At 44.6% G+C, this 13,616-nt stretch overlaps 1 protein-coding gene across 1 annotated transcript in view; it reads right to left on the reverse strand.

Moving 5' to 3' along the window:
* The window catches only part of OVOL2 (ovo like zinc finger 2), a 67,246-nt gene that overhangs the window by 11,428 nt on the left and 42,202 nt on the right, over positions 1-13,616 (reverse strand). The gene's annotated exons all lie outside the window — the stretch shown is intronic.

Below are 13,616 nucleotides of genomic sequence, written 5' to 3' on the forward strand. Positions count from 1 at the left end.
ACTATGCACAGTTCTGAATTTATATCTGCTGTCTATATTTTACAATATGGTCCCCTTTTACTAAACCGCAATAGTGGTTTTTAGCGCAGGGAGCCTATGAGCGTCAAGAGCAGTGCTGGGCATTCAGCGCAGCTCCCTGCGCTAAAAACTGCTATTGTGGTTTAATAAAAAGGATGGAGGGTATATTTGTCTATTTTTGTATGCTATAAAAACCAAATACAGAGAGAGACTGAGAGCTGTTGACGAAGAGCTACGTGTGTGTCTTTCTTCCATTCCAGCCAGAATATCAGCTTTGTGTTCAGCCAAACAGGCCCAGGTTTCGCACTGAATAAAGTATTTTATAATTTTTATAATTTTTATTTCATAATAAAGTAATTATAAAATACTTTCTTTGTGTTTATTTGATTCCTATTCAAGAGAATTACTTTATATATAGTCAATATAGGCAGAGAGTTAAATTTTTTAACATTTTCTAATGGTGGTGTGCCTCGTGATTTTTTTCATGAAACAAGTGTGCCTTTGCCCAAAAAAGGTTGAAAAACACTGGTCTAGAAATTGAAAGCATCAAACGTATTGTCTTCTGGACTGTTTTTAATTTACAGTTTACACATATGGATGTAACAGACATAACTACATTTGTTGTAAAACATTTATTAAGATATCATTTCATCCCTACAATTTCTGTGTTCTTAAAAATATTATTTAACGTTATTTAATTTAGCGTGTAGGCCTAAAATTCCTTTGAATACCTCGTCCTCATGTATCAGCAACTTTGACAACATATTTATTTGGCTCATAACTTGCTGGCGCCCGATATTTTTAGCTCACAGTGAAAAAAGTTTGCTCACAACACCCGCCCGCTTAGAGGGAACACTGAATTCCTGTCCCCTTCTTTCTTTCTCTCTCCATGCCCCCTTTCTTTCTGTATGTCTGTCTTTCTCTCTCTTTCCCCATGCCCCATTTTTTTATTTCTTTCACCCTGCCCCTTTTCTTTCTTTCTGGATCCCTATCCCCCCCTTGCTTTCTTTCTGGCTCCCTGGCTCCCCTCCCCTTTCTTTCTTTCTTTCTCCCTTCCCTTCCCCATGCCACCGCCGCTACCACCACCACGCTGCCACCACCGCCGGGGAAAGGTTGCTACTGGCCATCGGAAACAGGTCAGCGCCGAATTCGCCCTCCTTCTTTTCCCGCGGGCCGACCAACTCTGGCTGCCCGATGTCAATTCTAACGTCGGAGAGGACGTTCCGGGCCAGCCAGGCAGCGATTGGCTGACCCAGAACGTCCTCTCCGACGTCAGAATTGACGTCAGACGGCTAGAGTTGCTCGGCTCGGGGAAGAGAAGCAGCAGGGAGGGAGAATTCGGCGCCGGCTTCTTTCTGATGATGGCAATGGCAGCCTTTTCCCAGCGGCAGCCTATTGCCCGGTAAGTGGCCAGCTGAACACCCCCTCGGGCCTTGCACCCGGGGTGGACCGCCCCCCCCCCCCCCTTGGTACGCCACTGCCAAGATACCAGAATTCAAATAATGACCATTGAATCTACACTAGAGAATGGGATAGGGATGTGTAGTAAAGATTGGAGGCATCAGCTCCTACAGAAAGAACAGCGTTGGATCTATACGTTGCAATTGATTCAGCTTGATGGATTAAATGCCTGGATTGAATGGGCGGCGTTCTTTGGTTTATGATGCATTCTGATTGGTGAGTGGTAATAGGGGGCGGAGTTCTTGAAAAGTTTATCAGCCTTTGACTGTGGTGTTTCTTTGCGCCAGAAGTGATTTACAAAGTGGAATGGGAGTTCGATGTGCACGGTGGGTCTTGACGTATTGCCTGTGATGCAGCGGAATTGATACCCCTGACACAGAGAAGCGAAGCAGAGATTTCCTTGTCGGGTCAACTAGTTGCGGGGTCCGGGTGTGAGAGTAGAGATTGTAGACGCTTGGAGAGAACCTGGATGCCACTGGCAGCTAAGTTTTTGTTTTTGTTTTTTTGTTCTGCTCATTTTGCGATATTAGTGACTGTAGTGCTGAAGTGCTTATTCACCCACAGTATCACTATTTGGAATTTTTTCTTGGCGTGCTGAATGACATGGTGGCACTCTACAGGCTGTTATAGTGCCTTTTTTCACCTTTTTGTAAGTTCACATGTGCAAGTGGTTATCTTAATGACGTGGAGTTTTTTGCCATATGAAGCAGAACTGAGGCTTTTTCTCCACTTCTTTTTCTTTTATGTTTTGTCCACTTGTGTTTGAGTGACTGCAATGTGCGTTTTGGTGAGGCCTTTCAGTGGTGTAGAGTCCCCTGTCAGTTCCATATAGGGTATTGATTAGAGTAATGAGAAGTATTTACAGACCCTGGTCCTTAGGCGAGTGTGTTGATATGTAGTAAAAACATTTTGAAGGGCTTACAGTGGCTGCAGAAGAAAAACTATTTACCGTCTTGTGGGAATAGTAAAAAGTGTTTTTCCCCAAAATAAAAAGTCCCTATTTCCCCTATAGGTCAAGTTGCTCTCTCTCTGTCCTCCCCTCCCCTCGTATACCTTTCAAAAGTTTTCCTTCCACAGAGCTCCAGCAGCCAGCAATGATTCCTAAACACTGCTCGTGCTACCCAACAGCCTCCTGCCTGATGCAACTGTTTCCGTTCATGTGGGGGAAGCATCAGATAGAAGGCTGGGAGGCTGGCATAAGCAGCGTACAGCACTACCACCGTAGAGAATACTGCTTTCAGGAAGGTAAGTGGTAGACTGAGCGGACTTCTTGCATCCATTCCTGCAGCGGTGCCAGTACTGGACCCTGGGGAAGAGAAGGTGCGCTGCTAGTGCCTGTTGGTGGGCTGTAGGTAGACTCTGTGCATTACCTCCCCTCGTGGTGCCGGTACTAGGCTCCTCAGATCCAGTGTCTCTCCCAAGTCCTGTTTACTCTGAGGTACCTTCCTGCTTCCATATGAGCAGGACCTGGCAGAAGGAAGGCCTTGATGCTGGCCACAGCAGCGTGCCTTAATTGCTGCCAGTACGAGGGATGAGGCAAGTTTAGAGGATCAGGAAGGAAGAAACGCTGGCTTTGAGGTGGGGAGAAGGGAGAAAGATGTTAGACCTGTTTGGAGAGGGGTAGGAAGAGGAAGATGGAAATATGCAGGACTGGGGGTGGTGGTGGAGAGAAATGGCGATGTGTAGGACCTGCTGGGAAAGGGAACACAAAAGGGGGAAAGAGAGAGACAGCGGACTGGTGGAGGAAAGAGTGAGAGAGAGAAAAGGACAGGGCACACATGAGATGCTGGGCATGCAGTAAGAATAGAGATAGGCCTTGGCAGTGGGCGCAACTTTCTTCTTAAAATTTCCCTGTAAATGCCTTATCTCATATGCAAGTGTCTTTTTAGATCCAGTCCAGTTAGAAGGTTTTCTAAAAGATAAACTGGTTCAAACAATATCCTAGATTTATTTGGTTATCTTTAACCAGGGAGGATAATTGAAGAAACGTATAGAAATAGATGACATATTCTGCTTACTTAGTTGTTTTTCCTTTACTAAATTTACGTTGCTATAAGAAAGGTACTGTCGGCCAGATAATGTGAGCTAGATCATTGAATGATTTTATTTTCCTTTTTGCAAATGTTTATGATGATACTTGTGGATTTTCCTGAGTTTGTTATATATAATTTGTAACAAATGAATAATTAAAAAAAAAAAAAAAGAATAGAGAAAGGTACACAGGGCAATGCTGGAAAAGGGATGGATATGGATACTAAGAGCAGATGCTGAGCAGGGACACAGAGGAGAGATGCTGGACAGGACAGATAGGACACAGAAAGAAGATGGATGGCAGACATGTTGAAAGAAATGTCAAATGGACAGGAGACATGGACCAAATCAAATCAAATGCTCAGATTCAAAAGGTAGACAAAAATTGATTATTTTGAATTTATCAGTTGAAACATGTCAGCTTTGGGAAGTATGTATCTCTGATATCTTGCATTTCTGTTTCTATTTCTCTAGTATCGCTGTATGGTATGTTCAGAGTCCAAGTCCTTGAGATACACAGTTCTTTTCTTTTTTGCCTTCATATTTATTAGGTACTTGTCTGCAATTCCTTATTTCATATGGCGTCTCTGTGTTTTGCACATGTGAGCAAGGAATGTTATTCTGCTAGCATGTAGTTTCTGTGTAGTGATCTGTAGGAACCTCGTTTGTTCTGTTTTTGGCTCTGGTGTAATATTTACCGTGCTGCCTTTTCACAAATAAGCTTGTTTCTCTTTGCATCCTGGGAGTTAATGCTGCTTTGCATCCTGGGAGATATCTGAATGGACTTTTGCACAAGTTTATGCTTAGTGATTTGTAGTGGAGGGATTGTGTGTCGACCTTACTAAGCAGCTTCAAAACTTTAATTTTATAGGTAGATAGATATATACACTTATTTAGTGATATGTTTAATAGATTTGGCCAGTATGGTCATAGCATGTGGGGATAACTTTTGTCCTCATGTCATTCTCTAGTCTGTACAGATCACAAGAAATAATAAGAACCTTTAAAAAAAAAAAAAAAATTAAACCCAAGCCAAAACTGTTCCCTCTAAGCTGAGCAGGAGTCCTCCACCCACAGTCTCACCAATAGAGGGTGTTGTTTTACTGTCACATTTTCAATTGTGAGGGACAGGCAAGTTCTGCAGGACTTCAGGGAACATACCTGTTCTTAGCGACTGAAAATATTCCACCCCCTAGTGGTAGCAATGCAGCTGGAGGACACCTGCTCAGCTTAGAGGGAACATGACCAGTGTCAGCTGATAATTCAATGAAATGCAAAAAGGGAACATATCAATATAAAGATGCAAGAACACCCTGTAATTTCTTGAATCCTGCAGAACTCCAGACTTCATAGTAATCCAAGATGAGAATCTCTGTCCCACCTTCCCACTTACTGAGTTGGCTCAGCCAAATAAAATTGAAATTGGGTCAAAGTGATTCCAAAAGAGAGTAAAACGATAGAAAAGAATGTTATGGTTTACAGAATCAAAGGCAGAAAATACGGTGCATCTAAAAGAGGGCATCAAATGTGCCCTTGCCAGAGATATCAAAGTCAATAAATAAATACAAACTCACTATCCATCAATGATGCCATCAGAATATCTATTCCACAACCTTCCTAAACTCAAGTGCTCTTGTACAAAATTCTGAAACTGATAAAATCGGTACATCAAATTTTATTTAACATAAACACCACCACAGTCTCAGCCTTAGAAATGATAAATAGTTCAATATGAACTCAACATAGAATCAAATGAAGAACTCATCCAAACTGGGCAGACACTGTCTCTCTCCAATACTTCTGATTCTATTTCTCGAAGAAAGGAATTTTTAACACTTGTACATACATTAAATAAGGACCAGACATCAGGAAAAACCAAGACATGTCCTCTTTTTAGAGGACTGTCTGGGTTCCCAGATGGAATTTCCAAAACCCGGAAGTTTGTGCGGGTTTTGAAAAGCCCTGAGCTCTGGCCGCATCTGGAGGGCCTCCAATAAGCATGCACGGATGACATCACACACATCTGCGCATGCTGGAGGCTCTCATACGTCATAGCTGTTTTTGGGGCGGGGCTGGAGGCGAAATGAGGCAGAATTGGGTGGGGCCAGGTGTCAGGGTTTTTCTGTCTTTAAATCTGGTAACCCTAATAAGGCGCCAAGTCGGCCAAGATCATTTTAAGCCACATACTGGACAGGGGTCTAAAAATAATATAGTAGTAATACACAAGTTCCATACTAAATCACATGGAATGAGTTTCTTATATATGAATGATAAGTCAATTTTAACACCAACTGATCTCTCAGCTGAGACCAGAGATCTAGGACCTTTTTCCAACATCCTAAATGCCTCAAGTTCAGATATAAAATCACACTGATCACATTCCTAATGGATTGTGGTCTGTCCCAGCATGGCTTTTCCTATGCTGTTATCCGCAGACTGGTGATATTCTCCCAGAACGTGATCATAAGTGAGCTTATCTGGATCACTGTCCCCCTCATCCTATAAACAAGTCGCCTAAATTAATCGCATTAATAAATTTAGGGACTAACTGGCAGTGGCGTAGAGAGGGTGAGAGGTGCCCTTCCCCCACCCCCTCCTGCCATGCATGATCCTTCCCTTCCCCCGTACCTCTTTAATGTTCATGACGTGAGCAGCAACCCCAAGCTGCTGCTCGCGCCAGCGTTGGCTTTTCCTCCGTCACTTCCTCGGCGCAAGTCCAGGAAGTGATGTCAGAAGAAGAGCCGATGATGGTTGGGGTTGCTGCTTGCATTGCAAACGTTAAAAAGGTATGGGGGAAGGGAAGCTGTGCGTGTAAGGAGGGGGAGGGGGGGCTGGTGCCCCCCAAAGATGGCACCTGGGGCGGACCACCCTCCCCTCTTATTATGCCACTGACTACTGGCATTTATACATGTAAGAATTAGCTGCGAACTCAGCTCTATTCTACAGTACAGAATGTAAATGAAAGGAGATGTTCATAGGAGAGGAGCATGGGTAGGGCCTGGGCAGGGCCAACATTTACACACATAACTTCCAGAATACTGTACATTATGCATTAAACTTTTAGGAGCGCTCACTTCTACCTGCCCTTAAATATAGGTGCACTGATATCAATTTTTTTGCTAGTATTCTATCATGGAATCCTGGAGCCCAGATTCCATTACAAAATTAGCATTCAGCATCTAGATGCCTAAATTGTACCCCCCCCACCTCCCCCATGCAACTTATACTATTTCCTCTCCAACTTCCATGACAGACTTCTTTTTTTGAAATTTCACTTTAAAACAAAGAGCAAAATTGGGCCAGTGTTTTCTTTCAGGATCAGCTTCACAGTACCATCTATGTGCTGACTGGCACACCCCGCTATGTCACCTTGAACTTGTCTTTTATCCTAACAATATGATTTTCTTTAACAAAGATATAATTGTGAGCATACAGAGAATATTCTTGACAGGGAGTGTTGCAGTTCTCCACAAGCAACCTAAAGGTCAACAAACAATGGCCTGACCATGGAACATGCACTAGAATTGTAAACCGTCTAGGTAACCACTGATAGACGGTATATCAAGTATGAAATAAACTTGGAAACTGGAATCTTTTAGGTATAAAAACCAAATCCAATCATTTGCTCTTTTTCATGGGTAGTTGTCTCAACTATTTGCCTGAAATCTAAAGCCTCCATGGCAGTCAAAAAACTATTCTATTCCTTTAGTCAATAGACATTTTCATAAATAGAAATTAAAATCCCCCTCCCCAGATTCTCAATTTAGAAGAAACCAGGCTACTAACAAATGAAGAAAGATCAATATTCATCTCATTTGATGGGCAATAACAGCAGAAAAGATCTCTACTACCTGCTGGAACCATTCTACCACCCTCTGCCAACTCTATAACTTTTTTCTTGTCAACAATGAAACCCTGTAACTCCTTCCTCTAGCTATAAAAGAACTCAATCAGTTTTGCACACAAAAAGATTTAAAATAACTGCATCTGTAAGCATTTTTCTTAATGTAAAACAGGTTCAGTTCGTTTTTGTGGAACAAAACATACTATACAATAGATAGGTTATTCTTTACAGGAGCAAGTAATTACAAATGAAAGCGTCAAACAAGCACCAGTAGAGCTGGAACAAGGATAGACTGACCATTACACATAAGCCAAGGTAGTCATCTAGGATTATATTTAACTGAAGAACCCAATTGACCATAAATGCTATTGGCACTAATTACAATTAAAAGAAACAGAATCCAAAAATATATCACTCGTCCCAAATTGATATCCCATCCTAAAACATGGTCCAGCATGAAACATATCCAGAAGAATTAGATCAGTCACCTACTTTGTGTGGTGCAGGGGCTAAAGCTACAGCCTCAGCACCCAGGGGTTGTGGGTTCAAACCCACGCTGCTTCTTTTGACCCTGGGCAAGTCACTTAATCCCCCATTGCCCCAGGTACATTAGATAGATTGTGAGCTCACCGGGACAGACAGGGAAAAATGCTTGAGTACCTGAATAAATTAATGTAAACCGTTCTGAGCTCCCTGGGGAGAACGGTATAGAAAATTGAATAAATAAATTTGTGTGGCCCCCCCCCCCTCCTGTGGACACCATAAAGAGCCCTTTCGCATGGCCCACTGGTGGGAAAGCCTGCCAACAGGTCTTCCTTCTTGTAGGAGCAGCATCAATGATGAACACTGATGTCACCTGACAAGGGGACAAAGTCTAGGACAGTTCCCGTAAATGCGTAAATGGATATTAGCGTGCACTAAGTGCCACAAGGCCCATATATATAAAATAAAACACATATTATGTAGCATGTGCTAATGTCTGTTAGCATGCGCTAAGCTTTGATAAAAGGGCTCCCTTAGGATTGTAAGCCTTCTGGGGACAGGAAAATACATAGCATACCTGAATATAACTTAGCTTGGGTTACTAATGAAAAAGGTGTGGACTCAGTGGCGTACCTAGCATATGTGACCCCCCCCCCCCATCTGTACGAAAAACATGATTTTTGTAACAAGCCACATGTCACACATGAGTACCTAGGAAAAGGAAGCATCTTACATACTGCAGTGAGCAGTACAACATCAATACACCCATTGTAAAATTAAACAAGCCAGACTAGTACAGATCAATCCTGCAGTCAATCCTAACAAAAAAACATGTCTTTCAAACACACAGAACACAGAAAACACCTTTGCCTAGTATGGAATATGTCATCACAAACTAACCCCTCCTCCTTTTACAAAACTGTAGTGTGAATTTTAGCCACGGTGGTAACAGCTCTGACGCTCATAGAATTCTGAGCATCAGAGCTGTTACCACCACGGCTGGCGCTAAAAAACGCTCCACGGTTTTGTAAAAGGGGGGATAAAATAGAAATACATAGACAAAGGTTAAATTGAACCAGTAAGAAGCTGGACTCTGCATACAGTGCACCACAGAAACAGTGACACATGTCTCCTAAAGCAATAAATAAATAGAAAATTTTTTTCTACCTTTGTCTTCTGTGGTTTCTGCTTTCCTCATCTTCTTGTAACTCTCCTCCTTCTATCCACTGTCTGCCGTCTCTCTTCCCCTAAATGGCATCTTCTCTCCTTCTAAGCCCCTTCCAGAAACTGTATGCCTCCCCCTTCCATCTCTCCTTTCACCCCATTGGTCTAGCATCTCTCTCCTCTCCTTCCCTCTCCCACACCTCTACTCTGCAATCCCTTTTCCTTTTTTCCCTCATTTTCATTTTCTGCATCTGTCTAGAATACGTTCTTACTACCCTCTCATCAATGTCCTTTTTTACTGTCTACCTAAAGCTTGCCACCTCTTTCCCTCACCCCTCCAGTGTTTCCCTAACTCAATTCTTTTCTCCCCATCATGTGCCCTCCTTTTATTTATCCCCTCCTTCCATCATGTACCCTCTTTCTCCAACCCTTCCATCTAGTACCTTCTCCTCTCTCTGTCCACTTCCATCCAGCTTCTGCTCCCCTCTTTCTCTCCTCCCTTTCCTTCCTGCATTTGCTCCCTTATCTCTCCCATCTGCACTTCCATCCAGCATAGGCTCCCCACTTCCATCCAATGTCTTCCCTTTCTCTCGCCATCCACCCCTCTTCAATCTTTCTCTCCCTCCAATATCCTTCCCCCTTATGTCTCTCCCCTTTCTCTGTACATCAATTCTATCAGCACCACCCTTCCATACCACCCTGCCCCCTTTCTTTCCCTCCACCACTCTTACATTCTAGCAATACTGCTCCTTTCTCTCCCTTCATGCAGCAAGGTCCCATGATGATTGTAGCTGCCGGCTGCCAGTCCACCCCACTCCGACGTACTTGCTCTGGAGCGGACTCAGCAGCAGCTTGCTGGAAGGTCCTGCGATGACTCGTCTGCTGACTCTGCTCCAGAAAAAGTAAGTTATGTCAGAGGGGGAGGACCCAGCAGATGCAGGGAGTTGTGGCAAAGTCCCGCAATGACTGCGTCTGCCGGGTTCACCCCCTCCGACGTAACTAACTTCTTCTGGAGCAGAGCCGGCAGACGAGTCAGAGCGGGACCTTCCTGCACCTCAGCACGGCTGCCGACTCTGCTGCAGAGAAAGTAAGTCAGAGGTAACGTGACCATTTATTTTTTTCATCAAAAGGGGACATCTATTAATTGACTGTGTATTATTTCTTTCATTTCTTTCTTTCTGCACTCAGGCCCAACAATTGTCCCTTTCTATTCCCTCCCTCCTTCCTTCCCATGTCCTTAGTGCCCCCAGTGCCTCCGTCTTGTGTCCATAGTGCCCCCGTCCTGTGTCCTTAGTGCCCCCAGTGCCTCCGTCCCATGTCCATAGTGCCCCAGTGCCTCCGTCCCGTGTCCATAGTGCCCCCAATGCCTCCTTCCCGTGTCCATAGTGCCCCCAGTACCTCCTTCCTGTGTCCATAATGCCCCCAGTGCCCCCTTCCTGTGTTCTTAGTGCCCCCAGTGCCTCCTTCTCATGTCCTTAGTGCCTCCGTCCTGTGTCCATAGTGCCCCCAGTGCCTCCGTCTTGTGTCCATAGTGCCCCCAGTGCCTCCTTCCCGTGTCCATAGTGCCCTCAGTGCTTCCGTCCCGTGTCCATGGTGCCCCCAATGCCTCCGTCCCGTGTCCATGGTGCCCCCAGTGCCTCCTTCCTATGTCCATGGTGCCCCCAGTGCCTCCATCTTGTGTCCATAGTGCCCCCAGTGCCCCCGTCCTGTGTCCTTAGTACCCCCAGTGCCTCCTTCCCGTGTCCTTAGTGCCCCCAGTGCCTCCTTCTTATGTCCCCCCACTACCTTCCAGATTTTGGCCACCCCCAAAGCCAGTCTGCCGGTCTACTTATCTCCCTCCCTCCCTGCCACGCTAAAGCCAGCCAGCTTGTCTGCCTACATCCTGCCCTCCCTGCCGTGGGAAAAAAAGCGCGTCTCCCCTTCCTTTCCCCCAGTCCGTGCCTGCAATCTTACCTCCCCCCGCCGACAAGAAGTCTTTCTGATGTCAATTCTGACGTCGGAGAGGACGTTCCTGGCCAGCCAATCACTGCCTGACTGGCTCGGAACGTCCTCTCTGACGTCAGAATTGACATCGGAAAGACTTCTTGTCAGCGGGGGGGGGGAGGTAGGATTGTAGCGGCGCAGCCGGGGGAAAGGAAGGGCAGGAGGACCTGGACCTGGCTGGCTGTGCACCCCCCCCAAGCCGTGCGCCCAGGGCGGACCGCCCCCACCTGCTCCCCCTTTGGTACGCCACTGTGTGGACTAAATGCAAATAATGCATCCATCCATCCAATTGCACTATGGTGCTTAGCAGTGCTATTTCTGTTTAGACATCCATAGTGCTTGAACATCAATTCTAATTTTAGAAAGCTGGGCAACAAATAGCTCTAACTGAACAGTATCAATATGGCAAGGGAGTATGGTCTGGATGCGTGGTGGGTGGGACTAGGGCAGGCCCAAGAAGGAGAGAGATATATACTCCCATTTCAGAAGGGAAATGAGCATTTATGTCCAAAAAGACAGGCGCTGAGATTTAGACCTGCTACCTGGGACGCCTAGTTGTCTGAAAAGTGATCCTTTCTAGTGCACTCCACTGGAGGGATTAGGGAAAGTCACCTTCTTAATCCCCAGTGTGAAACTGGCATAGAATCGCTGTTTCCAGCTTCAGGAAAACAATTGTTTTTTATGTTTCTAAAGAGAACATAAAACAAACATTTGCGTTGCCACTTCATAACATGAGTAGTCATGTGCTGCTAGTGACATTTAAGTTCCTGTTTTGTCCTATTAATAATTTAGATGGTTATTTGCATTACAAATATCCATTTTAGAAAAACAGACATCACATAAACATCCAATTCTCCCTGTGTTTTAGAAGAGGCTCTACGGTGGCAGATACTAGCAGAATTTGAAATGTCCCAAGCAGTGGCGTAGTAAGTATGTGTGTGGGGGGGGAGGAGGGGTGGGCTGCCCCAGGCATCATCTTGGCAGGGGGCATCAGCACCTCTTCTCCCCCTCACGTGCGCCTTCAATTGCCCACTACCATACCTCTAGCTCTTCACTGGCCTCGGCGCTCCCCCCTGATGTTAACTTCCGGATCCCGCGACTATGAAGTGACATCAGAGGGAGAGCCGACGCTGGTGCGGGCAGCTATGCTGCTCACACCGGGGAAGCTAAACGGGTACGGGAGAAGGGAAGGGGAGCGCACATGGCAGGGGGGGGAGCAGGATAGTGGAGAAGAAGGGGGGGTGCCACTGCCTCTCGCTATGTCACTGGTCCCAAGTCTTATTTGTATGCCCTTTCTAAAATGTCATTCTATACATAAATATATCTCCAGAATCAGCACAGTCTTAAAATCTGCACCACAGAATTTCCCAATCCTTGCTATAGGATATACCTATAAAAATCCTACAAGAAACTAGGACCTTGCTGCGATGGACCAGGATCATAAAAATCTAAGCAAAGGACTGGCAGCTGCTAAACACAGATCTCCAGGGAAGACAGCTAAATATCTCTGCTGTGAAACAACACCATAAAGATCAACCTGGGGGGAGGGGGCAATTCTATAAACAGGCTCCTCCTGTTAGGCACCCCAGTGGCATGTGGCGAGCGACTATTCTATAATGGCAGTCACCATCGAACTGGTGTAACTGCTGGCATAAAAATGCAGAAAAGGTGTGCATATAGTATTCTGTAAGTTATATGTGGAACTGGGAGTCCCACTCATGCTCCACCTACCAGTATGCTCCCCTTGCAGTTGTGGTACTAGTACAGTGCATACAAGTTCCTATATACTCCTGATGCAGGCTTTGTTGCCGAAACACGGTCCATGTCCGGTCTGTTTTTCTTGTTCCACTTCCCATTGGTGACATTAAAGCTTTAGTCTAAAGGTCTGGTCTGGTCTTCTCTGCTCCTCTGTTTATCCAGTGCTAATGTTTTCAGCATTTACACATGCAAGGTACATGTAACCGAGGGCGCCTGGGTATAGAATTCACCATATCATGTCACACCAATTACCAACCACTAGTTTCTCTTAACTTTGTTCAGACTGTAGACATGATGCTTCAAATATGCTTAAAATAAATCATGATCTGTGCTCAAGAATGGAGAGGCAAAATTACAGTCTACAAGATTCAAAGCTTTTTCCCCTGTAGGCACAGGATGGGCAGAAAGTCCTTGCCAAATCAGGTATGAAACACTATAATTAAAAGGGAACATTCCCACAGACTGATCTATATTTAAGGCAATCTGAACACTCCAAATGAAAATCTGTTAAACCTATGTTCAGATTCACTAGCTTTATAATACACGATGAAGCTATACAGAAATGCTTGTTCCGTGTTAGAATATTTGGGGATATTTAGAATAAAGTATAACTTTTTAATATACATTTTATGTGTATTGTAGATTTCAGAAACAGGATAGCTCAATTGCATCTATGAACATCATATGCCTGTTTTTTTAAATGGTATCCCCCTTTCTATTCTCAAACCAAATATTTAGAAAACAAAACCCAGGTCCTGCAAGAAATATTTGTAAAACCTTGGATTGCAAGTAACTTGGTTTGCAAGCGTTTTGCAAGACAAGCAAAACATTTTATTAAATTTTAACTTGATATACAAGCAATGTCTTGCAATAC

The sequence above is a fragment of the Geotrypetes seraphini genome, chromosome 3 (assembly GCF_902459505.1).
Source record: "Geotrypetes seraphini chromosome 3, aGeoSer1.1, whole genome shotgun sequence".
Taxonomy (NCBI): Eukaryota; Metazoa; Chordata; class Amphibia; order Gymnophiona; family Dermophiidae; genus Geotrypetes; species Geotrypetes seraphini.